Source organism: Rhinopithecus roxellana, chromosome 14, assembly GCF_007565055.1.
Source record: "Rhinopithecus roxellana isolate Shanxi Qingling chromosome 14, ASM756505v1, whole genome shotgun sequence".
NCBI lineage: Eukaryota > Metazoa > Chordata > Mammalia > Primates > Cercopithecidae > Rhinopithecus > Rhinopithecus roxellana.
Genome location: NC_044562.1, coordinates 118,584,033 through 118,608,510, shown reverse-complemented (window position 1 = coordinate 118,608,510; position 24,478 = coordinate 118,584,033).

Sequence of the window (24,478 nt, the reverse complement as noted above, 5' to 3'; positions counted from 1 at the left end):
GATCGCTTAAGTCCAGGAGGCAGAGGTTGCAGTGAGCCAAGATTGCGCCACTGCATTCCAGCCTGGGTGACAAAGTGAGGCCCTGTCCGAAAAAATAAAAAATTGATTAAGAAGATTTTATAAAAACAGAATTACATTAAAAAGCTATAAAACTTTAGAAAGTATAAGAGCTATTTATAGTTTAAAACTAAATATATCACAGTGGTTGTCCAATCTTTAATATATACAGTCTGCCTTCCATGTTTCTGGGTTCTGAATGTGTGAATTCAACCAACTGTGGACGGAAATTTTTATTTTAATTGCATCTGTGCTGACCATATATGGACTTTATTTCTTGTCATTATTTCCTAAACAACATGGTATAACAACCATTTACATGGTGTTTACATTGAATTAGGTATTATAAGTAATCTAGAGATGATTTAAAGTATATGAGAGGATGTGCATAGGTTATTCCAAATACAACACCATTTTACATAAGGGACTTGAGCATCAGCAGATTTTGGTATCTGTGGGAGGTCCTGGAACCCATTCCCCATGAATATTGAAGGATGACTGTAATTTTATGCAGAGTATCACACATATTGTTGAAGCCAAGGGAATCCTATGTGTTTTTAGTACTTATTTAATTTTTAAGTTGAACGTTCTCCCAACTACAATGCCAGCAAGTGTATAATGAAAATGACATTATATAGATTACTCTAAGAGGCTAATAGTGGGAAAAATGAAAACTTAAGATAATAATAACATTTACGGAGAAGAATGAGATATTTATGTCATTATGTAAATGCATAACATAAAATAATCTTTCTTTGATTAACATAAATTGCAGACTGTTTGAACAAATTACTAATTCTGTGTAAATGAGTTGGCTGCATAACTGGTTACTTGGCATTCAGTTACTTTGCACATGTTTAATTCCATTTTATTTTTGGTTGCGAATAAAATGCATAAAGTTAGATATTTTTAAACAAATCTTTTGGGAAACAATTGGCTTCTCAGAAATTATAATGAAAAGGTGAAATAGCCATAAATGAAAAGTAGAATGCTAAATAAGTGCCAGTTATTCAAGATTTTGATTACCTAAAATGAGTTCGTGTCTTCTGAAATATGTATTTTTCATTAAAATTTCTCTTGCTTAATCATATTTCTAGTTATTAGATAAACCTAATCTCCCTATTCTTGACCCATGATTAACTAAAAAAGTATTTGCTATTTTATTATGTTTTTAGTGGTTCTCATAATTGTTATAACAGGCATTTGTGATTTAACAAAATCTGATGTTTATTAATATGTTTACCCTTTTTCCAGAAAGTGTTAGAAGCTTTGAACACTTTAACAATATTTATCTTTCTCCTAATATATTATTGTTCTGTATTTTTCCATATTTTAAAGACTGAATGTCATTATTATTACTGTTTATGCAGTAAATACTCATTTAGATTTATCCCAATGTTTTAATTTTACTGCTTTCACTCCAATTAGGATCATTCTTTTTCTACCTAAAGAATATCCTGGGACAGGCACAGTGTCTCATGCCTTTGCTAATTCCAGCAGTTTGGGAGGCCAAGGCAGGAGAATCGCTTGGGGCCAGGGGTCGGAGATCAGCCTGGGCAACATGGTAAGATTCTATCTCTATAAAAAATTTAAAAATCAGTCAGACTCGGTGGTGAGTGCCTGTAGTCCCAGCTACAAAGGAAGCTGAGGCAGGAGGATCACTTGAGCCCGGGAGCTGGAAGCTGCAGTGAGCTATGATCACACCACTACACTCCAGCCTGGAAGACACAGTGAGACCCTCTCTTAAAACAACAATAAAAAAAAACCTCTGTGGTATTCCCTTAAATGTAGATGTGCAGGTTACTAATTCTCCCAGTTTTTATTTGTCTGAAAATGTCTTTATTTCCCCTTCATTATTGAAGAATACTTTGACTGCATACAGAGTTCTACTTGGTCATTATTATTTTTTTAACTACCTTCATTACCACTGTCTTCTGGCTTCCACTGTCTCTGTTGGGAGGTTAGTTGTTGGCTCTTAGTGTAATTATTTCTCCTTTGAAGGTAATCTGTTTTTCCCCCTCTGGCTGCTTCTCCTCATCCCACTTGATTTTTAATATTTTCTACTTATATGTTTATAAATTTTCCTGTGATGGGCCTAAGGGTAGATTTTTGTTGTTGTTGTTGTTGTTTATCCTGTTTAGAGCTTTTAGAGATTCTTGAATTTTTAACTTATTTTTCATCAGTTTGTGGACAATTCTCAGCTATTATCTATTCAGATACTAACCCTCAGTCTCTTTCCTCTTCTTCTGGGACTTCATCTATACCTATGTTATCCTTTATCACTTTTAACCATTTGCCCTATATTTTCCATCCTTTTGTCCTTTTGTGCTTCATTCTCAATAGTTTTTTTTTTTACATAATACATCTAATCTAAGTTTCAATTATTCACTTTTCACTTATAGGATTATATTTGGTAAGATTTTCAAGTCTTTTTATTTTCTATAGCTCCTAAAGCTACCAATCGTGTCTTTTTACCTTCTTGAACATGGTAAACATGCTTATTCTAAAGTCTACTTCTTGCAGGGCATTGTGGCTCATGACTGTAATCCCAGCACTTCGGGAGGCCGAGGCAGGCAGATCACTTGAGGCCAGGAGTTCGAGATCAGCCTGGCCAACATGGCAAAACCCCAACTCTACTAAAAATATGAAAATTAGCCAGGCATGGTGGTGCACACCTGTAATCCCAGTTATTTGGGAAGCTGAGGCACAAGAATCACTTGAGCCTGGAGGTGGATGTTCCAGTGAACCAAGCAAGACTGTCTCAAAAAATAAAACATGAAAAAGTCTATTTCTGATAACTTTAATAAACCTTGAGAGTCTGTTTCTGTTGTTTATTGTTTCTGCTGGTTCTCAATTGTATTGTCATGTCTCCTTGGGTACCTGGTTATTTTTTATTGTATACTGGACATTGTATCTGAAAACGTTTATAAAAATAATTTGATGGCTAGGATAATATTACCATACTGTGGCTGGGCGCGGTGGCTCACGCCTATAATCCCAGCACTTTGAGAGGTGAGGCAGGCAGATCACTTGAGGTCAGGAGTTGGAGACCAGCCTGGCCAACATGGCAAAACCCCATCTCTACTAAAAATACAAAAATTAGCTGGGCATGGTGGCACGTGAGTGATCCCAGCTACTTGTGAGGCTAAGGCAGGAGAATCGCTTGAACCTAGGAGATGGAGGTTGCAGTGAGCCAAGATTGTACCACTGCACTCCAGCATGGGCAACATAGCATGACTCTGTCTCAAAAAAACACAAACAAACAAAAAACACAAATCACCTTACTGCATAGTGTATTTATGTACCTTCAGGCAAGCTGTGAGACACTAGCAATTATGAATAAACAATCAAATTCTGGGGACTGAGACTATGTAAAACTGGTTCCTGTGAGAAGTAATCTATTTCCTGTTCACCAGTGTTTCCATGGCTCAGCCCTTTGGGGTTCATAGAAGTGGTTTACCATAGCTACTCTGCTACTTGCAGGTCTTAGACTTCAACTGTTACTATCCTAACTCCATGAGGTTATTAAAAGTACTGATCAGACTATTGGTTTCTCTTCTCTAATTAGCAAATGTCCCTGGGGGAAAAGTCACTGTAAAAAGAGACAAGCTGGTCAGGCCGGTGGCCCATGACTGTAATCCTAGCACTTTGGGAGGCCGAGGCGGGTGGATCACGAGGTCAGGAGATCGAGACCATCCTGGCTAACACAGTGAAACCCCGTCTCTACTAAAAATACAAAAAATTAGCTGGGCGGGGTGGCGGGCGCCTGTAGTCCCAGCTACTTGGGAGGCTGAGGCAGGAGAATGGCGTGAACCCGGGAGGTGGAGGTTGCAGGGAGCCGAGATCATGCCATGGCACTCCAGCCTGGGCAACAGAGCGAGACTCCATCTCAAAAAAAAGAGACAAGCTTACCTTTCTGGATTTTCCACTTCTCTCAAATATTACCATAAAAGTCTTATTTTATTTGATCTTTGATGTCTTCAAGCAAAATTTTTAAAGTATGCTTTGGTTTGGGCATTTGTGCAGCCTTTCAGGTTGTCTTCAGAAGAGCTGGTCCAAATTACTTGGTTCCTAATTACTGGATGTAGAAGTTGATCTGGTAGTTAGGCATTTTAGATAAAGTCAGCTAAAGATAAATCAGAAGTTTTGGAGATTGCTAACCACTACCTTATCCTCAATATAATACTTTATTCTGGAAACTCCCAATTATTCACGAATGTAAGCCAACTGAGGACCAATCAGGGACTTTGATTCTGCTCTAGAATGAACAAATTGGAAGTAGAATGTCAGTTCTCATGATCACTGTGAAACTGGGTATTCTGCAGTGTCTATCTATATGTTTGACAGTCATCCTTTAGGCTAAAATTGTCCTCTAGCAATGGATAGACTCTACCTACGTGTTTGCCTCATAAAATTAAAGCCTAAATAGATTCTTGATTTGCACATTGTAATTATGCCGCAATCGATGAAAGGAAGTTTCTCTTTAAAGAAATATTCAGGCTAATATATGACAAAGGAATGATGAAACTAATATATCACCATTTACATTCATCATGAACTAACAGAAGAAGCCTAGCTAAAAAATATAGAACCTCAATCTGATCAAACCTCCAATACAGCTACTATTTTACAGGAAATAAGAATGACACTGTTCAAGTTAACAATCTCAGAGAGAACTCTTTTTTTTCTGAAAAAGTATACATTTAATCCCAGAGAAGTGTTCTTAGCCTTGCTTGTGTCCTATACTTGGACCAAACTATCATATGTGCATCCCTATATCCTGTCCTGGTGGTGGCAAAATGATTGGCAGCTACACCAGAATTTGGTGGAAAATGAAGGAGCAGTCCCTTAAAGGAAATAAGGAAGAAAACATCAGATATGTACCACCAACAGTATGATGAAGATATACACCTTTTTACATATAATACTTTATTACATGATGAAAGAGGGAAAAGGAAGAATTATCTGGGATAGTTGCTTAGCAATTTGAAAAAAAAAAATTCATTACTTCCGACAAAACATTAACATGAATTCTGGGGATCAGAGTTAATGGTGGAAATAATTGGCCAGGCATGGTGACTCATACCTGTAATCCTAGCACTTTAGGAGGCTGAGGGGAGAATCAATTGAGCCCAGGAATTTGAGGCTGCCATGAGCTAGGATTGTGCTACTGCACTCCAGCCTGGGCAACAGAGTGAGACCCTGTCTCTTTAAAATTAAAAAGGTGGAAATAATTAAATCATAATCTAAAAGAAAATATATCTGAATATTTTTCTGAATTATCAGTAGGAAATTCAAAGAGAAAAATCACAAAACATTAAACACGTTCTTTTCTTCTAAATTCTTCACCTAACAGATTTAAAAGCAATTATATAGTTGTGCCCATATACATATGTAAAATGCATAAATATGTATTAAATTGTATATGTATATATAAAGTATATGTATAAAATATGTCATTGGGCCTATGCATATAAAACTATAATATACTTTCCAATATCCCTTATAAATACAGAGAAAAAATCTTCAGTAAAAACTAGAAAACTCTATTTAGCAGCATATAAAAAGGATTATATACCATGACCAAGTGGAATTTATCCCAGGAATACAAAGTTGGTTCAATATATGAAAATTGGTCAGTGTAATATACCATATAAATAGAATAAAGAGGAAAAAAAATACCATCTCAATAAATACAGAATAATATTTATCAAATTCAACACCATTTAATGATTAAAAAAAAAAAAAAAACCTAATGAACTGGGAATAGAAGAAAACCTTTTTTTTTGAGATGGGGTCTCACTGTGTCACCCAAGCTGGAGTGCAGTGGCATAGTCATAACTCACTGCAGTCTTGACTGCTCGGGTTCAAGCAGTCCTCCTGCCTCAGCCTCCTGAGTAGCTGGGACCACAGGCATATGCCACCATGCCCGGCTAATTTTTGTATTATTTGTAGAGACAAGGTCTCACTTTGTTGCCCAGGTTGGTCTCAAACTCCCTGGGCTCAAGCAGTCTTTTTACCTTGGCCTCCCAAAGTGCGTCAGCCACTGCACCAAGCCAAAGGGAACTTCCTTAACCTCACGAAGAGCATCAATACATGCACTATACATATACTTATACATATACATAAACACACACATATACATATACAGATACAGATACATATACATATACAATACAGCTGGCTGGGGGCAACGGCTCATGCCTGTAATCCCAGCACTTTAGGAGGCCGAGGCAGGTGGATCACATGAGGTCAGGAGTTCAAGACTATCCTGGCCAACACGGCGAAACCCCATCTCTACTAAAAATACAAAAAAATTAGCCAGGTGTGGTGTCCCCCACCCTGTAATCCCAGCTACTTGGGAGGCTGAGGCATAAGAATAGCTTGAAACTGGGAGGCGGAGGTTGCAGTGAGCTGGGATGGTGCCACGGTACTCCAACCTGGGCCACAGAGCAAGATGCCGCCTCAAAAACAAAAAACAAAAAACACTAAAGGAAATATCCACAGCTAGCATGGTATTTAATGGTAAAAGACTAGATGATTTTACCACAAGATTAGCAACAAGACAAGGATATCCACTCTTGCCACTTTTATTCAACATTGTACTAGAGATTCTAGTCGGGGCAGATTGGAAAAGAAGTAAAACTAAATCTGTTCTCAGATAACAAGATATTGTACATAGAAAGTCCTAAAAATTTCACTAAAAACTATTGGACCTAATAAATGAGTTTAGCAAGTTTGCAGGATGTAAGATCAACATACAAAAATCAATTGTATTTCTTTTAACTTGTAAGCAATCTGAAAATGAAATTAAGAAAATAATCCCATCATAATAGCATTGAAAAGAATAACATACTTAGCAATGAATTTAATGAAAGAAGTGAAAAACTTAAATTCTGAAACCTACAAAACTGTTGAAATTAATTAAAGAAGATTTAAGTAAGTGGAAAGACAACTCATATTCATGGATCAGGAGATTTAATATTGTTAAGATGATGCTATGGTTTGGATGTGGCAATCTTGACAAAACTCAAGTTTAAATTTGATTTCCAATGTGGCAGTGTTGGCAGGCAGGACCTAGTAGAGGTGTTTGGGTCACAGGGGAAGATCCTTCATGAATAGATTAATGCCCTCCCATAAGAATGAGTGAATTCTCACTCTTCCAGGAATGGACTTGCTCCTAGGAGAGCAGGTTGTTAAAAAGAGTCCAGCTTCCTCAGTTTCTCTCTTGCTTCATCTCTTGCCATGTGATCTCTTTGCACATACCTATGCCTCTTCTGTTTTCTGCCATGAGTTGAAGCAGCATGAGGCCCTCACCAGATGCAGTTGCCAAATCTTGAACTTTCCATCCACCAGAATCAGATGCCAAACAAACCTCTTTTCAAGTTACCCAGTATTCAGTGATAGCAACACTAAATAGGACTAAGAAAAATGGCAATAATCTCCAAACCAATCTACAGATTTAATGCAAATACTCTCAGAGTAACTTAACAAACTGACCCTAAAATTTATATGGAAACTCAAGGGACCCAGAATAGCTGGAACAATCTTTAAAAAGAACGAAGTTGGGGAACTTCCCAATTTCAAAACTTACTACAAAGCAATGGTAATCAAGACAGTGTGAGGCCAGCCATGGTAGCTCACACCTGTAATCCCAACACTTTGGGAGTCTGAGGCAGGTGGATCACTTCAGCCTGGCCAACATGGTGAAACCCCCTTTCTACCAAAAAATACAAAAATTAGGTGGGCATGGTGGCGTGCACCTGTAGTCCTAGCTACTCAGGAGGCTGAGGTGGGAGAATTGCTTGAACCCAGGAGATGGAGGTTGCAATGAGCTGAGATTATACCACGGCAATCCAGCCTGGGTGGCAGAGTAAGACGCTGTCTCAAAAAAAAAAAAAAAAAAAAAAAAAAAAAAAAAAAAAGTGTGATGCTGGCATAAGGACAGACATAGAGATAAATGGAATAGAATTGAGAATTTACTCTAAACCCTCACATTTATAGTTATTAACTGCCTGCAAGGATCCCAAAACAACTTAATGGAGAAAAATAGTCTTTTCAACAAATAGCAATGGGACAACTGCATAGCCACAGGCAAAAGAATTATTTTAGACTCCTAACTCATACTATACACAACTTACTCAAAATGGATCAAACACCTAAGCATTAGTGTTAAAATTATAAAATGTAAGAGCTAAAATCTTCTCTTTTTTTGAGATGGAGTTTTGCTCTTGTTGCCCAGGCTGGAGTGCAATGGCACGATCTCCGCTCACCACAACCTCCGCCTCCTGGGTTCAAGCAATTCTCCTGCCTCAGCCTCCTGAGTAGCTGGGATTACAGGCATGCACCACCACACTTGGCTAATTTTGTATTTTTAGTAGAGATAGCATTTCACCATGTTGGTCAGGCTGGTCTTGAACTCCCGACCTCAGGTGATCTGCCCACCTCGGCCTCCCAAAGTGCTGGGATTACACGCATGAGCCACCATGCCTGGCCTAATAGCTAAAATCTTCTAATCTTAGAGGAGAAGATAGGAATAAATCTTCATGACCTTGGATTCTGCAATATTTTCTTAAATACGACACTAAAGGCATGAGCAAGAAAAATAAAAATAGATAAATTGAGCTTTGTCAAAATTAAATACATTGGTGTGTCAAAGGATACTGTCAAGAAAGCAAGCCAAGGGCAGTGATTCATACCTGTAATCCTAGCACTTTTGGAGGCCATGGCAGGAGAACTGTTTGAGCCCAGGAGTTCAAGACCAGCCCAGGCAACATAGTGAGATCCCCTCTCTTAAAAAAAAAATTTAGTTGGGCTTGGTGGTGTGTACCTGTGGTCCCAGCTGCTTGGGAGGCTGAGGTGGGAGGATCACTTGAGCCCAGGAGGTCAAGGCTGTACTCAGCTGTGATTGTGCCACTGAACTCCAGCCTGGATGACAGTAAAACCCTGTCTCAAAAAAAGTGCAAAGACAACTCATGGAATGGGAGAAAATACTAGCAATTCATACATTGGACAAGGGCTTGTATCTAGAATATATAAAGTACTCCTACAATTAAATAATAAAGAGATAAGTAATCCAATTTAAAAATGGACAAAGGATCTTAAGACAATTCTCCAAAGAGGATATACAAATGGCCAATAAATACTTGAAAAAATGCTCGACATCATTAGTTGGCAAAACCACAATGACATACCACTTCCTACTCACTAGAACGGTGACAATCAAAACGACAGATAAATACAAGTTTTGGTGAGGATGTAGGGAAATCAGAACCCTCAAACACTGCTGGTGAGAATGTGATTGTTCTGTTACTTTGAAAAACAGCCTGGCTAAAAAGCTACAGTGGAGCAGTTCCACTCCTAGGTATATAATGAATGGAAATACAAACATATGTCCACACAAAAACTGGTACCTGAATGTTTATAGCAGCAATTTTCTTAATGGCCAAAAGGTAGAAACAACCCAAATATCCATCAATTAATGAATGAATAAACAAAACATGGTGTATCCACACAATGAAATATTATTTGGCCATGAAAAAGAATACTGATACATCTGACAGCATGATGAACCTTGAAAATATTATGCTGCCTGGGCATAGTGGCTCAGGCCTGTAATTCCAGCACTTTGGGAAGCCCAAGGGAGAGGATTGTTTCAGGCCTAGAGTTTGAGACCAGCCTGAGCAACATAGCAAGACCCCTCTTCAAAAAAAAAATTAAAAATTAGTTAGGCATGGTGGCATGAGCCTGTAGTCCCAGCTACTCAGGAGGCTGAGGCAGGAGCATCACTTGAGCCTGGGAGGTTGAGGCTGCAGTAAGTATGACTGTGCCACTGCACTCCAGCCTGGGTAACAGAGCAAGACCTTATCTTAAAAAAGAGAGAGAGAGAGAAAGAAAACATTATGTCAAGCGAAAGAAGTCAGTCACAAAGGACCACATATTATATGATTCCATTTATATGAAATATCCAGAATAGGCAAATCTATAGAGATAGAAAGTAGATTAGTGGTTATCTATTGTGGGAGCAAGGAGTGGGAAGATTGAGGTGTAAAAGCTAAAGGCTACAGGGTCTTTTAGGGTGATAAAAATGTTCAAAAATCGATTGTGGTGATAGTTGCACATATCTGTGATATATCCAGCTGTATGCTGTAGGTTTAAAAACCATTTAATTGTATACTTTAAGTAGGTAGACTGTATGTGATTAAATCTTAAGATGTCACCAAAAACATTTAAATGTTAAAAAGTGGGCCCTTTTCATACAAATATATCACTGTCAGATCAATAACATTAGTGCAGAAAGTGATAATGGCAAATGTAATACATCTTGAAAGACTAAATAAAGCAAAATCTGTGGAGAAAGGCAAAGGAGTCTGAACTTACTTGGGATTATACTTAAGGAAAAAGGAATACATGTAATTTCAGTTTAAAAAGAAGAGCTTTAATTTAACTTACTTTATTGCCTTAATACTTAGTGATAGAAAATGCATTGGTGATTTTGCTATTTACTTACAAGTTAGTTTAGCTGAATCTATCATGAGAATCTGAATCCAGAAAATAAGATATTCCCAGAAGTCTGAAAACATATTATGTGTCTCTGATAACTAGGGTCAGAATCAGCTTGTGGTAGGTATGGACATTGAGAAATATTCCCTTGTTAATACGTTCAGACTTTGTTCCAAGCTAGTCATGAAACTAGCATGAAATAATGAAACTTACGTTTTCAACATTATGACTTGCTGTGGATATGTCAAATTGTAAGCTTTGTATTTTTTGTTTTGAATGCAATATAAAAATGAATGTGAACGCTTTTTTGAAAATGACAGATGCTTTAACTTTGATTCATCGGTGTATATTATGAAATAAATATGGAACACCAGGATTACTTTTGATGATATATGATCCCAGTCTGATTCTTAATATCCAGCTGTGTGCTGTAGGTTTGATATTTTAAAATAAAATTGTAAAATGAAAACCAATTCACTTACCATTTGCAGAAAACTGGTATATATGCAAGAAAGCAACTTGCTTTGAGAGCCAGAACAAAAGACCAGGGTGTACAGGGACTTAAGAGTCTAAATCAGGATACCTTGCTCTATCAGGAATAATCTCTTCTGAGCAAGCTGAACCTAAGGTTCTGTTTCAAAGTCTTAATGTATCATCATATGTACATGCCACTACAATTATGATGTAACATCAGGAAGAGTTTTCTCCATAGAAGAGAATTTGGCTAATGAAGACTAGGGATTGCTCTCATTGAGAAAACTGGTGTGCTACATGACTAAGCATAAAATATTATCCAAAAGTTTGCAAAACAATAATGCCTGGAGGAAATTCCAGCATCTTCCCCCCAGAAGAAGTCATATCCTGGCAACCTACCTCTATTTTCCCAAATAAAATTAACACTAAAATGTCTTTAAACTTATTTCATCTGTGATATTTTCATAGCGATTATTAGGAGAGACAATACAATGCACCACCTGACCATAGGACTCGACAATAGGGCTAAGCAAATGGTGAAGCTTGTGCTCTACTGTGCTTCCCACACTTGCTTCTTGATTCTCTTTCCCTCATTTTACTACCCACACCTCCTTTACCTCAATTCCATTTCAGACTCCACACTGCCATACTTTCTGTTTGGGAAGAGAATCGCTTAATAAATGAATTCAAATTAAGATGCCGGTGACCTGAAGTTGTCCCTCTATGAAACTTCCTTTTATTTATTTATTTATTATTTATTTATTTTGAGATGGACTCTCCCTCCATCACCCAGGCTGGAGTACAGTGATGTGATCTCCGTTCACTGCAACCTCCGCCTCCCAGATTCAAGTGATTCTCCTGCCTCAGCCTCACTGGTATCTGGGAATACAGGCACCTGCCATCATGCCCAGCTAGTTTTTTTGTATTCTTAGCAGAAATGGGTTTCACCATGTTGGCCAGGCTGGTCTCAAACACCTGACCTCAAGTGATCTGCCCTCCTTGGCCTCCTAAAGTGCTGGGATTCAGGTGGTCTGGTTAGTTTCCCAATGCTCTAGTTGAAATTTGATTTCCAATGTGGTTAGTCTCCCAGTATATTAGAAAAATTACAACTAAACAATAAACCTAACTTTATTAGGTGCTCATTGTTAATATACCTGTAAGTGCTTAAATAAGAAAATGCCACCAACATAGAAATAAGTGCGGGGCAAAGATATGGTTGAAAAGTAGAAAGAAAACAAGCTGGGCACCCTGGCTCATACCTGTAATTCCAGCACTTTGGGAGGCCAAGGCAGGCGGATCACCTGAGGTCAGGAGTTCGAGACTAGACTGGCCAACGTGGCGAAACCCCATCTCTACTAAAAATACAAAAATTAGCCGGGCATGGTGGCACATGTCTGTAATCCCAGCTACCCGGGAAGCTGAGGCAGGAGAGTCACTTGAACCCGGGAGATGGAGGCTTCAGTGAGCCAAGATAGTGCCACTGTACTCCAGCCTGGGCAACAGAGCCAGACTCTGTGTCAAAAAAAAAAAAAAAAAAAAAAAAAAGTAGAAAGAAAAGTCATCATGGTGCACCAGCCAGACTTTTTCCATTTAGCAATCAAGAACAGCTATAAACAGGGAAGGCAGCAAGAATCATTGTATGAAGTGAATTTCTTCCCACCTATATATGAGGAAGGGAATTGAAGACAATGTTGAATTTTTAATGAAAATCAAAGCAGTTGCATCACAAGGAATGAATCTGGGGAGGAAATATATTTGGTTAGTGATTTTGTTTTTCGATCTGGTTTGTGAAATGGTTTCATAATGCTTTTATTTTAAATGTCCATGATGATATCTGAAAGATTAAACACTTTTCATAGGTTTATGGGCCATTTCTGTTTCAATTTGGTGAAATTTCTGGTCATTTCTTTTGACCATCTTTCTATTGGAATGTTTGTATTTTTCTTATTAAAATCACAGGAATTCAGTCAGGCATGGTGCCTCACGCCTGTAATCCCAGCACTTTGGAACGCCAAGGTGGGCAGATCACTGAGGTCAGGAGTTTGAGACCAGCCTGGCCAACATGGTGAAACCCTCTCTCTACTAAAAATACAAAAATTAGTCTTTAATTCCAGCTACTTGGGAGGCTGAGGCAGGAGAATTGCTTGAAGCAGGAGGCAGAGGCTGCAGTGAGCCAAGATTGTGCCATTGCACTACAGCCTGGGAGACAGAACAAAACTCTGTCTCAAAAATAAAAATTAAAATAAATACATAAATAAAATCACAAAAACTCTCTATACGTTTTGGACTAATCCTTTATTGGTTATACGTGCTGCAATTATCTTCTCCCAGTTTATGGTTTGTCTTTTCACTCTCTTCATGGTGACCTTTGAAGAATAAAAGCCGTAAATTTAAATGTAGTTGATTCATCATTTTCCCCTTATTTTTTACACTTCTATGTTTTAAGAAATCTTTCCTCATTATGATGTTATAAATATAACCAATTTTGTCTTCTGAAAACTCAATTGTATTGTTATTCCATTAGGTCTCTAATGTGTCTTTCTTGTGTGTGTGGTGTGAAGGGGTGCAATTTTTTTTTTTTTTCTGTATGTTTATCCATTTGTTGCAAGACTACTCTTTCCTTGTTCATTTGCAAGATAATCTCATTCATGTATCAAATATCCATATTTGTAAGGGTCTTTTTCTGGGCTCTCAATTCTGCCCCTTAGTCTTTTTCTCCTGTCACTGCACAAACACCACATAATTTTTTTTTTTTTTTGAGACCGAGTCTCACTCTGTTGCCCAAGCTGGAGTGCAGTGGCATGATCTTGGCTCACTTCTTGGCTCACTGCACCCTCTGCCTCCCAAGTTCAAGTGATTCTCCTGTCTCAGCCTCCTGAGTAGCTGGGATTACAGGTGCCCACTAGCACCCCTGGCTAATTTTTGTATTTTAACTAGAGACAGGGTTTCACCATGTTGGCCAGGCTGGTCTAGAACTCCTGACCTCAGGTGATGTGCCCACCTCAGACTCCCAAAATACTGGGATTACAGGCACAAGCCACTATGCCCAGCCAACACCACACCATTTTAACTGCTACAACTTTATAAAATAATTTTATAACTGGTAGAATAAGTATGCTCCTCCTCATTCATTTTCTTTAAGAGGGTGTTGGTTATTACTGGCCTTTGCTCTTCCATATAAAGTTTAGGATTAGTTTGTTCAAACTTAACAAAGTAAATACCCTGAGATATTGATTGGAATTATATAAAACCTATAGAGCAATTTGGAGAGAAATGGCATCTTTACAATATTGAGTCTTTCAACCATGAACATGGCATCTCTCCATTAATTTGTTTGTCCCCCCCCCCCTCCCCAGGCTCATGGCTTCAAGGTCTTTTAAAAATATGTCTTTAAATTAAATTGTATTATTTTATTTCATTTTTACTTATGTATTTATTTATTTATTTTTAAGAGATGGAGTCTTGCCCTGCAGCACTCTGGGAGGCTGAGGTGGGAGGATCTATTTGAGCCTAGGAGTTCAAGACCAGCCTAGCCCACGTGGTGGGGTTCTTTCTCTACAAAACATTTTTTAAAATTAGCTAGGCATGGTGGTGTGTGCCTGTAGTCCCAGCTACATGGAAGGACAAGGTGGGAAGATCATTTGAGGCTGCAGTGTGCTGTGTTCTTACCACTGCATTCAGGCTGGGTGACAGGGCAAGATTCTGTCTTGAAAAAAAAAAATGCATAACTCTCTTCTTATATTTATTCCTAAGTATTTAATATGTTTAATGCTCTTATAAATGTTTTAAATTTTTTTATTTTTGAAGCATTTGTTGATGGTTTACAAAAATGCAATGTATACTTTTTTTTTCAATTAACACTTTGCTCATGGAAAAATGTATAAATACTGATGTGGCTAGCAACCTTGCTTAATTTTTAAAGTAATTCTAATAAGTAATCCATACGTTACTTTGAGTTTTTTATGTGGGCAATGATATCACCTGCAAAATAGTGGACTTTCTGTTTCTTCCTTTTAATCTCGATTTCTTTTCCTTCTGCCTTTCTGCTTTGTCTAGGATGGCCAGTACATTGTTGAACAGCAATAATTACTGTGGCTAACCTTGTCATTTTCCTGATCTAGAAAGTGTACTTTCATTGTTTCACAAATAACATTTGATGTCTTATTTTATATATAACCCTTGTCAAATTTAGAAAGTTCTCCTCTTCCTAGTTTTCTAAGAGTTTTATCATAAATAAATGTTATTAGCAAATACGTTTTCTGCATTTATGAAGATAATCATATATCTCCATTAAGTTGTTAAAAATATAAATTAAATATTATATTTTGTTAAACCCAATTTTGTGAGGAGACATCCTTTGTCTCTCTTTTTTTCTCTTTTAACCAAGTTCCCAAGAGCAAAAAAGGATATAACCTCTTTTTTAGCTGGATTCAATTTGCTAATAGTTTGTTTAGGGTTTTTGCATTTCAATTCATGAATGATACTGCCTTATAAATTTCCCTTCTTATACTGTCCTCTTACGTTTTTCTTTCTTTCTTTCTTTTTTTTTTTTTTTGAGACAGAGTCTTGCTCTATCGCCCACGCTGGAGTGCAATGGCATGATCTCAGCTCACTGTAACCTCCACCTTCTGGGCTCGAGCGATTCTCCTGCCTCAGCCTCCCAAGTAGCTGGGATCACAGGTGTCCACTATCATGCCCAGCTAATTTTTGTACTTTTAGTAGAAACGGGGTTTCACCATGTTGGCCAGGCTGGTTTTGAACTCCTGACCTCAGGTGATCTGCCCGCCTCGGCCTTCCAAAGTGCTGGGATTACAGGTGTGAGCCCACTGTGCCCTGCTTTTCTGAGATTTCTGTCTTATTCTCTGGAAGTCCTTGATACCCCAAGTTCTGTCCCGTAATTGCTCATGCCAGAAGATGGCTGACTTTCTATCAGTCTTAGCTGCTTTGTCTGCAGTCTAGGCTTGAAGCCACACTGTAAGAAAACAGGAAATTCACCCCATGCTGGTCACATCTTCCAAGTTTTAATTTCCCTCCAAAATGTGCTGCCTTTTGTTCGCTCTTCAGAACTCTCAGGTAGTTAGTTGGTTTTTATGTTTTTATCTGAGGGAGTTTCAGTCTGTTAGGAGCTTATGCCACTATGCTAAAAGAGGAACTTTTCCATATCTTCAGTTTCAAAGTCATATTTAAGAAGAAATGTTAGCTGCAAGATGCTTAAAATTTATTGACAGTTGACATAAATGAAGTATGCCCTGGCACACCATTACACATTTCTTGGTGAGACAGTGAAAGAGCTTTTACCTATTATTATAGCCACGCCGTAGCCGGACTAACCTACTCGCAGTCGTTTTAGGGTTGTTCCTTAAGGCAAGAAAGGTTGTGAATAAGCTGGGGATGATTCTGTCATAAGCCTTTTGGATGTCCCTTATAGCACAGTCAGTCCCCTGTAAATCGCTGATTTTCAGCATGAAGAACTAGCCCCTTTGAGACTGTTCAGAACCTCTTGCTTTTTCACGGTCACCAATCACTAATGGATTTATAATGTTGTGGCAACAATTTCCCAGAGCAGACATCACTTTAATAATGCTTTCTAGATGGCAGAGGTCATTTACCTCAGAGACACTTCAAAAGTGTTCATTACTGTATTTGAAAAAAACAAAACAAAACAAAAAGGATGGAAGGCGAATTGCCTGAAGGCTGTACAAATCACTGTGGTTAATGTGTGGTGGGATAACCAAGGTCCATAGGAGTCCTAATAGCACGTTATAAGGTGACTAATGATAGATCGTATAGGATGTTGGACATATATTTAAATGCCAACTTGTCAGAAACGTTATGTTTTTCATTGTTCCCATGTTTACTAACAAAGGAATCTCAATAAAATTTGGCAAGCTTGAAAATGCTTTAAGATCCTTACATTGGCCTGTAATTCTGGTAATAATAGTTATGGGTAGGAGATAGTGAGAGAAGGCTATGCCCTTTAGATCTCAAATCTTCTTGTTGTGTTGTTTGAAATAGGTATCTCACGTCATGTTTAAGTATATTTTACAACAATGTGTTATATATAAAGTTTCAGTGCCGAAAAAAAAATAGCACTCGAATATAAAATTTTCTTTTTAATTCTCACCTAGGCAAGGTACTTCTATAGAAGGGTGCACCCTTACAGATGGAGCAATGGTGAGGTCACACTTGGACAAGGGAGGGGAAGGGGTTCTTATCCCCTGCTGTTATGTCGTTCCCCTATTGGCTAGGGTTAGACCACACGGGTAAACTAATTCCGACTGGCTAATTTAAAGAGAATGACGGGGTGAGTGCTTTGGTGGGAGTCAGGGCAGAGCAGGAGCAGGTGATCAGGACGAGTTAGGGTGGAGGAGGTGATCAAAAAAGGCTGCTTTACGAGGAAGTTAAGTTTAAAAGTATAAGGCAAAGAATTGAACATACTGACGTATTAATTGTTTGAAATTTAGAACTTATATCTTACAACTGTTTCTCAAAATGTGGCCCAATGATTTTAATGCATTAAAATCTCCTGTGGTGTTGCTAAAAATGCACATTCCTAACCTTACCTCAGCCCTGCAGTATCAAGACCTCAAATAGGAGGGGTAGAAGGGATGAGACCTTTCTACTTGAGTTTTGTCACGTTCTTCTAGGCAAGTCTCACCCACATGAAGGAAAATAATTATATTAGGTTCTCGGAAAGATTTCTTCAGTATCGAGATCATACGAGAAAGAAATGAACTGTCAAGCCACGAAAAAGACACAGCCAATCTCAGAAGGCTACATACTGCATGATTCCAATTATATGACATTCTGGAAAAAGCTAAACTGTGGAGGCAGCAAAAAGATCAGGGGTTGTCAGGGGTTGGTGGAGGAGGGGATGAACAGGTGGAATACATAAGATTTTTACAGCCATGAAAATATTTTATATGATACTACACAGAGTACACTACATGGTGGATCCATGTCATTATACATTTGTCCAAACCCACAGAGTGTGCAACATCAAGAGTGCATCTAATATCAATTATGGACTTTGTATGATAATGATGTGTTAATGTAAGTTCATCAATTGTAAAAAATGTATCACTCTGGTGGGAGATTTTGATAGCTGGGAGTTTGTGTGTGTGATGGCAGAAGGTATATGGGAAATCTCTGACCTGTTCAATTTTGCCATGAACCTAAAACTAGTCTAAAAAATGTCTTTTTAAAAAATCATGGTAAAATGATTTGGTAAGTTCTGAAGATTTTTTTCTTTTTATTTAATACGTTTACTATATGCCTCCAAAGTTCGGAATATTATGCTAGGTGCTAAGGAAATAAAAAGATGACTAATATGGAGGTTTCTGTTCTCCAAGTGATTCTACTCTGCTAAGGGAAGAGTAGAGTGCCCAGAATGACTTGATTAAGAAAAAAAATAAAGTACTCAAGGTTCTAACTGCAGTTATGACTTGGAATGAATTTAAAATCCCCACCTCATATCTAATGAGTTTTAAAAGAGATCTAGATTCCAAAAATGTTGATAAGTGACCACATTATAGATCCATCTCAGAGATAGCTATAAAAACTGAGACCAAAAAAAGGAATTCTGAAAGACATTTTAAAACAAAATTTTCAGTGTCTTAGTTAGGTTCCTAGAAGCAGAGCTTAGACAAGAATTCATGTGCAATTGATTTACTGAGAGAGTGCTTTCCTGAGACACTGTAAGGGAGTGAGGGAGGGGGAAGAAGCGAGTCAAAGGTGTGGTTTCAGGAGATGTCTAGGCTCAGCTTCAGCCTGCATGGGTACAGGGGAGCATGGAGCAAGTGGAGTACTTCACACAGGTTTTCCTGCCTGGAGGCAAGAGGGCTGGGCTAGTATACACTCGCACAGTGACTCATTGGCCATGGGCCACCACCAGCCGCCTTCCAGGCTTTCTAATCATATCCTGTCAGCCAAGGGCAATGCCCCTCACCCCCTCAAAGGGTGCAGCTGTGCAGCTGTGAGCCAGGAGTGGCCAGTATTCACAGCGGCTGGGGTTGGGTGCACTGCCCAGTAAGGGGATCAGGGAGGACACCGAAGGTATCTGTCACATAATGAAATGAACTGTCACATAAAGTTCAATGAAAAGGTTCTTCATTGCCTTTCCAGTTTTAACTGTTCTTATTCCTTTTTATCAGCTGTTTTCATAATTTTAGTCTCAGGAATTATCTTTGTTTCTAAGAATTATTGAGGCCCCCAAAGAGCTTTCTTTTATGTTGATTACAACTGTTGATATTTACCATAATCGAAACTAAAACTGAGAAACACTGACAAGATTGGTTCATTTAAAAATCAGCCATGTCTGAAATGACTCATCCTCTATGCTGGACATTCTTCTGTCCAGGCTCTGCAGTCAGGCTGTGTGGCTTCAAATCTTAGTTTCATCCCTTACTTGCTATCTTCCATTAGCATCTTTGTGCTTTAGTATCTTCTCTTTAAAATGTGCTTTGTGAAAGTATTATTAGATTGTTGAGAAAACAGTAAGATAATCCGCACCAAGTGCCTGATACATAGTAAACACTTCACAAATTTTAGCAAATACTAGCTAATATTTTCATTCCCTTACTATCCCCTTCATTAAGACCTCAATTACCTTGTGTCTACAGAGTTCCATCAGTTTCCTGCCTGGCTTCTCCAGTTTCTTACCATGTCTCCCTCCATCAAAACATAGTAAACAGATTCATACACATACTTTTTTAAATGATTCCACACACATATACATATATACTAGAGTTTTGGTTCTAAAAAGTTTTTTCATCATATTATCTCTCTGCTCAAAGTCATTATTGCTATGATTTAAAACAAAAATCCCTTTTTTAGCTTGCAATTCAAGTGGTTTCACAGCTTGGCTCTTCCTAGTCTTTCCAGTTGTGACTGTTGTTATTCCTTTGTATCAACTGTTCTCATAATTTTGCTCTTAGAACTTCTCTTTGTTTGTAAGAATTACTGAGGCCCCCAAAGGGCTTTCTTTTATGTTGATTATATCTACTGATATTTACCATATTTGAAATTAAAACTGAGAAACATTGAAAAGATTGATTGATTTAAAAATAAGCATATTACATATTATGAACACCATAGGTTTTATTTAAAAATAAATGTTTTCTAAATTAAACAAATTTCATGAAAAGAGCATCACTTTCACATTTGCAAATCTCTTTAATATCTGGTTTAATGAAATACAGCTGCAATCTCATATCTGCTTCTGCATTCAATATGTTGCAAATATGTTGTTTTGGTTCAAGTATATGAAGAAAATCTGGCCTCTCACAGATAAGTAGTTGGAAGAGGGAGAGAAGTAGTTTAAATCTTTTTGGTTAGCTATAGATATTTTTCTACGATACAACACTAATATTCAAAAAATGGTAGTTTCTCAAAGGTTAGTTGCAACGAGGAATCTGTAACCGTATCAATGGTCTTTCCATGCTCTGTTACATTAAAATCCACTTGGCTATTTTGCATTCTGTGAGGATACTTGCGTATGATTTTGATCTTACAGACTCCCTGATGCGTCTCAGGCATCCCAGGGTTCCTCAGACTGCATTTCAAGAACCACTGCTCTATACGAACTCTCTGTACTTCTCATTCTAAAATGTACCTGGGATTTTGTTTTTATTCAGGTATGGTGAGGTCAACAGGTCAGGCAGGAGACAATTGTGGCTGAAAAGATAATTTGTTATTCACAGCTCTCAAGAGAAGGGGGCACTCCATTCCATGCAGAGCCACATGGGGAAGCCACCAGGGTCAGTTAGGTGGCAGAAGATGCAAGGAGGAGGCACAGACAAAAGCCGTTATTGTGGTTTTCATGGGAAGGAATGTGCAAGGCAGGATAAGGAGTTGGGCAGGCTTAGGATTAGATAGCTTGGATAATTTTGGTGGGCTCTGGACTATAGAGGTGGTCTCTAGTTGTCCAGTACCTGGCCCTAGGGAGGCTGAGGTCAGGAGGACACTGCAGGAGTCTGATGAAAGGAGCTGGGGGTGTGGTTGGTTTGTATATCAAAGGCATTCTCAAAGCCAAGTTGTTTGCTATCTCCAGGAATTCGCTATCCTTGAGAGGGGCAGTCCCTCCCTGAATCCTACAAAACCCCAATATGTCAAAGCCTCACAAAATATAGAAAATGAAAGACATGATTAATACACCCCTCAGGTTGGTTTAATTACTTTCTCTTAATATACCAGATACATTTCTTTTTTTTTTTTTCCACTTTTTAAAAAATTATACTTTAAGTTCTGGGATACATGTGCAGAATGTGCAGGTTTGATACATAGGTACACACGTCCCATGGTGGTTTGCTGCACCCATCAATCCATCATCTACATTAGGTATTTCTCCTAATGCTATCCCTTCCCTAGACCCCCACCCCACAACATACCCCAGTGTGTGATATTCCCCTCCCTGTGTCCATGTGTTCTCATTGTTCAATTCCCACTTATGAGTGAGAACATGTAGTGTTTGGTTTTCTGTTCCTGTGTTAGTTTGCTGAGAATGATGGTTTCCAGCTTCATCCATGTCCCTGCAAAGGACACGAATTCATCCTTTTTCGTGGCTGCATAGTATTTCATGGTGTGTGTACCACATTTTCTTTATCCAGTCTATCATTGATGGGCATCTGGATTGGTTCCAAGTCTTTGCTATTGTGAACAGTGCCACAATAAACATACGTGTGCATGTGTCTTTATAGAATGATTTATAATCCTTTGGGTATATACCCAGTAATGGGATTGCTGGGTCAAATGGTATTTCTGGCTCTAGATCCTTGAGGAATTGCCACACTGTCTTCCACAATGGTTGAACTAATTTACACTCCCACCAACAGTGTAAAAGCGTTCCTATTTCTCCACATCCTCTCCAGCATCTGTTGTTTCCTGACTTTTTAATGATGGACATTCTAACTGGCATGAGATGGTATCTCATTGTGGTTTTGATTTGCATTTCTCTAATGACCGGTGATGATGAGCTTCTTTTTTTTCCATATGCTTGTTGGCTACATAAATGTCTTCTCCTGAGAAGTATCTGTTCATATCCTTTGCCCACTTTTTGATGGGGTTGTTTTTTTCTTGCAAATTTGTTTAAGTTCTTTGTAGATTCTGGATATTAGCCCTTTGTCAGATGAATAGATTGCAAAAATTTTCTCCCATTCAGTACATTGCCTGTTCACTCTGATGACAGTTTCTTTTGTTGTGCAAAAGCTCCTTAGTTTAATTAGATCCCATTTGTCAATTTTGGCTTTTGTTGCTACTGCTGTTGGTGTTTCAATCATGAAATCTTTGCCCATGTCTATGTCCTGAATGGTATTGTCTAGGTTTTCTTCTAGGGTTTTTATGTTTTCAGGTCTTATGTTTAAGTCCTTAATCCATCTTGAGTTAAGTTTTGTATAAGGTGTAAGGAAGGGGTCCAGTTTCAGTTTTCTGCATATGGTTAGCCAGTTTTCCCAACACCATTTATTAAATAGGGAATCCTTTCCCCATTGCTTGTTTTTGTAAGGTTTGTCTAAGATCAGATGATTGTAGATGCGTGGCATTGTTTCTGAGGCCTCTGTTCTGTTCCATTGGTTTATATATCTGTTTTGGTACCAGTACCATGCTGTTTTGGTTACTGTAGCCTTGTAGCATAGTTTGAGGTCAGGTAGTGTGATGCCTCCAGCTTTGGTCTTTTTGCTTAGGATTGTCTTGGCTATATGGGTTATTTTTTGGTTCCATATGAAATTTAAAGTAGTTTTTTCTAACTCTGTGAAGAAAGTCAGTGGTAGCTTGATGAGGATAGCATTGAATCTATAAATTACTTTGGGCAGTATGGCCATTTTTACAATATTGATTCTTCTTAGCTATGAGCATGGAATATTTTTCCATTTACTTGCATCCTCTCTTATTTCCTTGAGCAGTGGTTTGTAGTTCTTCTTGAAAAGGTCCTTCACATCCCTTGTAAATTATATTCCTAGGCATTTTATTCTCTTTGTAGCAATTGTGAATCAGAGTTCACTCACGATTTGGCGCTCTCTGTTTGTCGATTATTGGTGTATAGGAATGCTTGTGATTTCTGCACATTGATTTTGTATCCTGAGACTGCTGAAGTGGCTTATCAGCTTAAGGAGTTTTTGGGTTGAGACAATGGGGTTTTCTAAATATACAATCATGTCATCTGCAAACAGAGATAATTTAACTTCCTCTCTTCTTATTAGAATACCCTTTATTTCTTTCTCTCACCTGATTGCCCTAGCCAGAACTTACAATACTATGTTGAATAGGAGTGGTGAGAAAGGGCATCCTTGTCTTGTGCTGGTTTTCAAAGGGAACGCTTCCAGTTTTTGCTCATTCAGTATGATATTGGCTGTGGGTTTATCATAAATAGCTCTTATTATTTTGAGATACGTTCCATCAATACCTAGTTTATTGAGAGTTTTTAGCATGAAGGAGTGTTGAATTTTGTCGAAGGCCTTTTCTGCATCTATTGAGATAATCATTTGGTTTTTGCCATTGGTTCTGTTTATGTGATGGATTGCACTTATCGATTTGCATATGTTGAATCAGCCTTGCACCCCAGAGATGAAGTTGACTTGGCTGTGGTGGATAAGCTTTTTGATGTGCTGCTGGATTCAGTTTACCAGTATTTTATTGAGGATTTTCACGTTGATGTTCATCAGGGATATTGGCCCGAAATTTTCTTTTTTTGTTGTGTCTCTGCCAGGTTTTGGTATTAGGATGATGCTGGCCTCGTAAAATGAGTTAGGGAGGAGTCCCTCTTTTTCTGTTGCTTGGAACAGCTTCAGAAGGAATAGTAACAGCACCTCTTTGTACTTCTGGTAGAATTCAGCTGTGAATCCGTCTGGTCCTGGGCTTTTTTTGGCTGGTAGGCTGTTAAATACTGCCTCAATTTCAAAACTTGTTATTGATCTATTCAGGGATTCAACTTCTTCCTGGTTTAGTCTTGGGAGGGTGTATGTGTCCAGGAATTTATCCATTTCTTCTAGATTTTCTAGTTTCTTTGGACAGAGGTGTTTATAGTATTCTCTGATGGTTGCTTCTATTTCTGTGGGAAAAGTGGTGATATCCCCTTTATCATTTTTTTATTGTGTCTATTTGATTCTTCTCTCTTTTCTTCTTTATTAGTCTGGCTAGTGGTCTATCTATTTTGTTAATCTTTTAAAAAAAAAGAGCTCTTGGATTCATTAATTTTTTTGAAGGTTTTTTTTGTCTCTATCTCCTTCAGTTCTGCTCTGATCTTAGTTATTTCTTGTCTTCTGCTAGCTTTTGAATTTGTTTGCTCTTGCTTCTCTAGTTCTTTTAATTGTGATGTTAGGGTGTCAATTTTAGATGTTTTCCGCTTTCTCCTGTGGGCATTTAGTGCTATAAATTTCCCTCTACACACTGCTTTAGCTGTGTCCTCGAGATTCTGGCATGTTGTGTCTTTGTTCTCATTGGTTTCAAATAA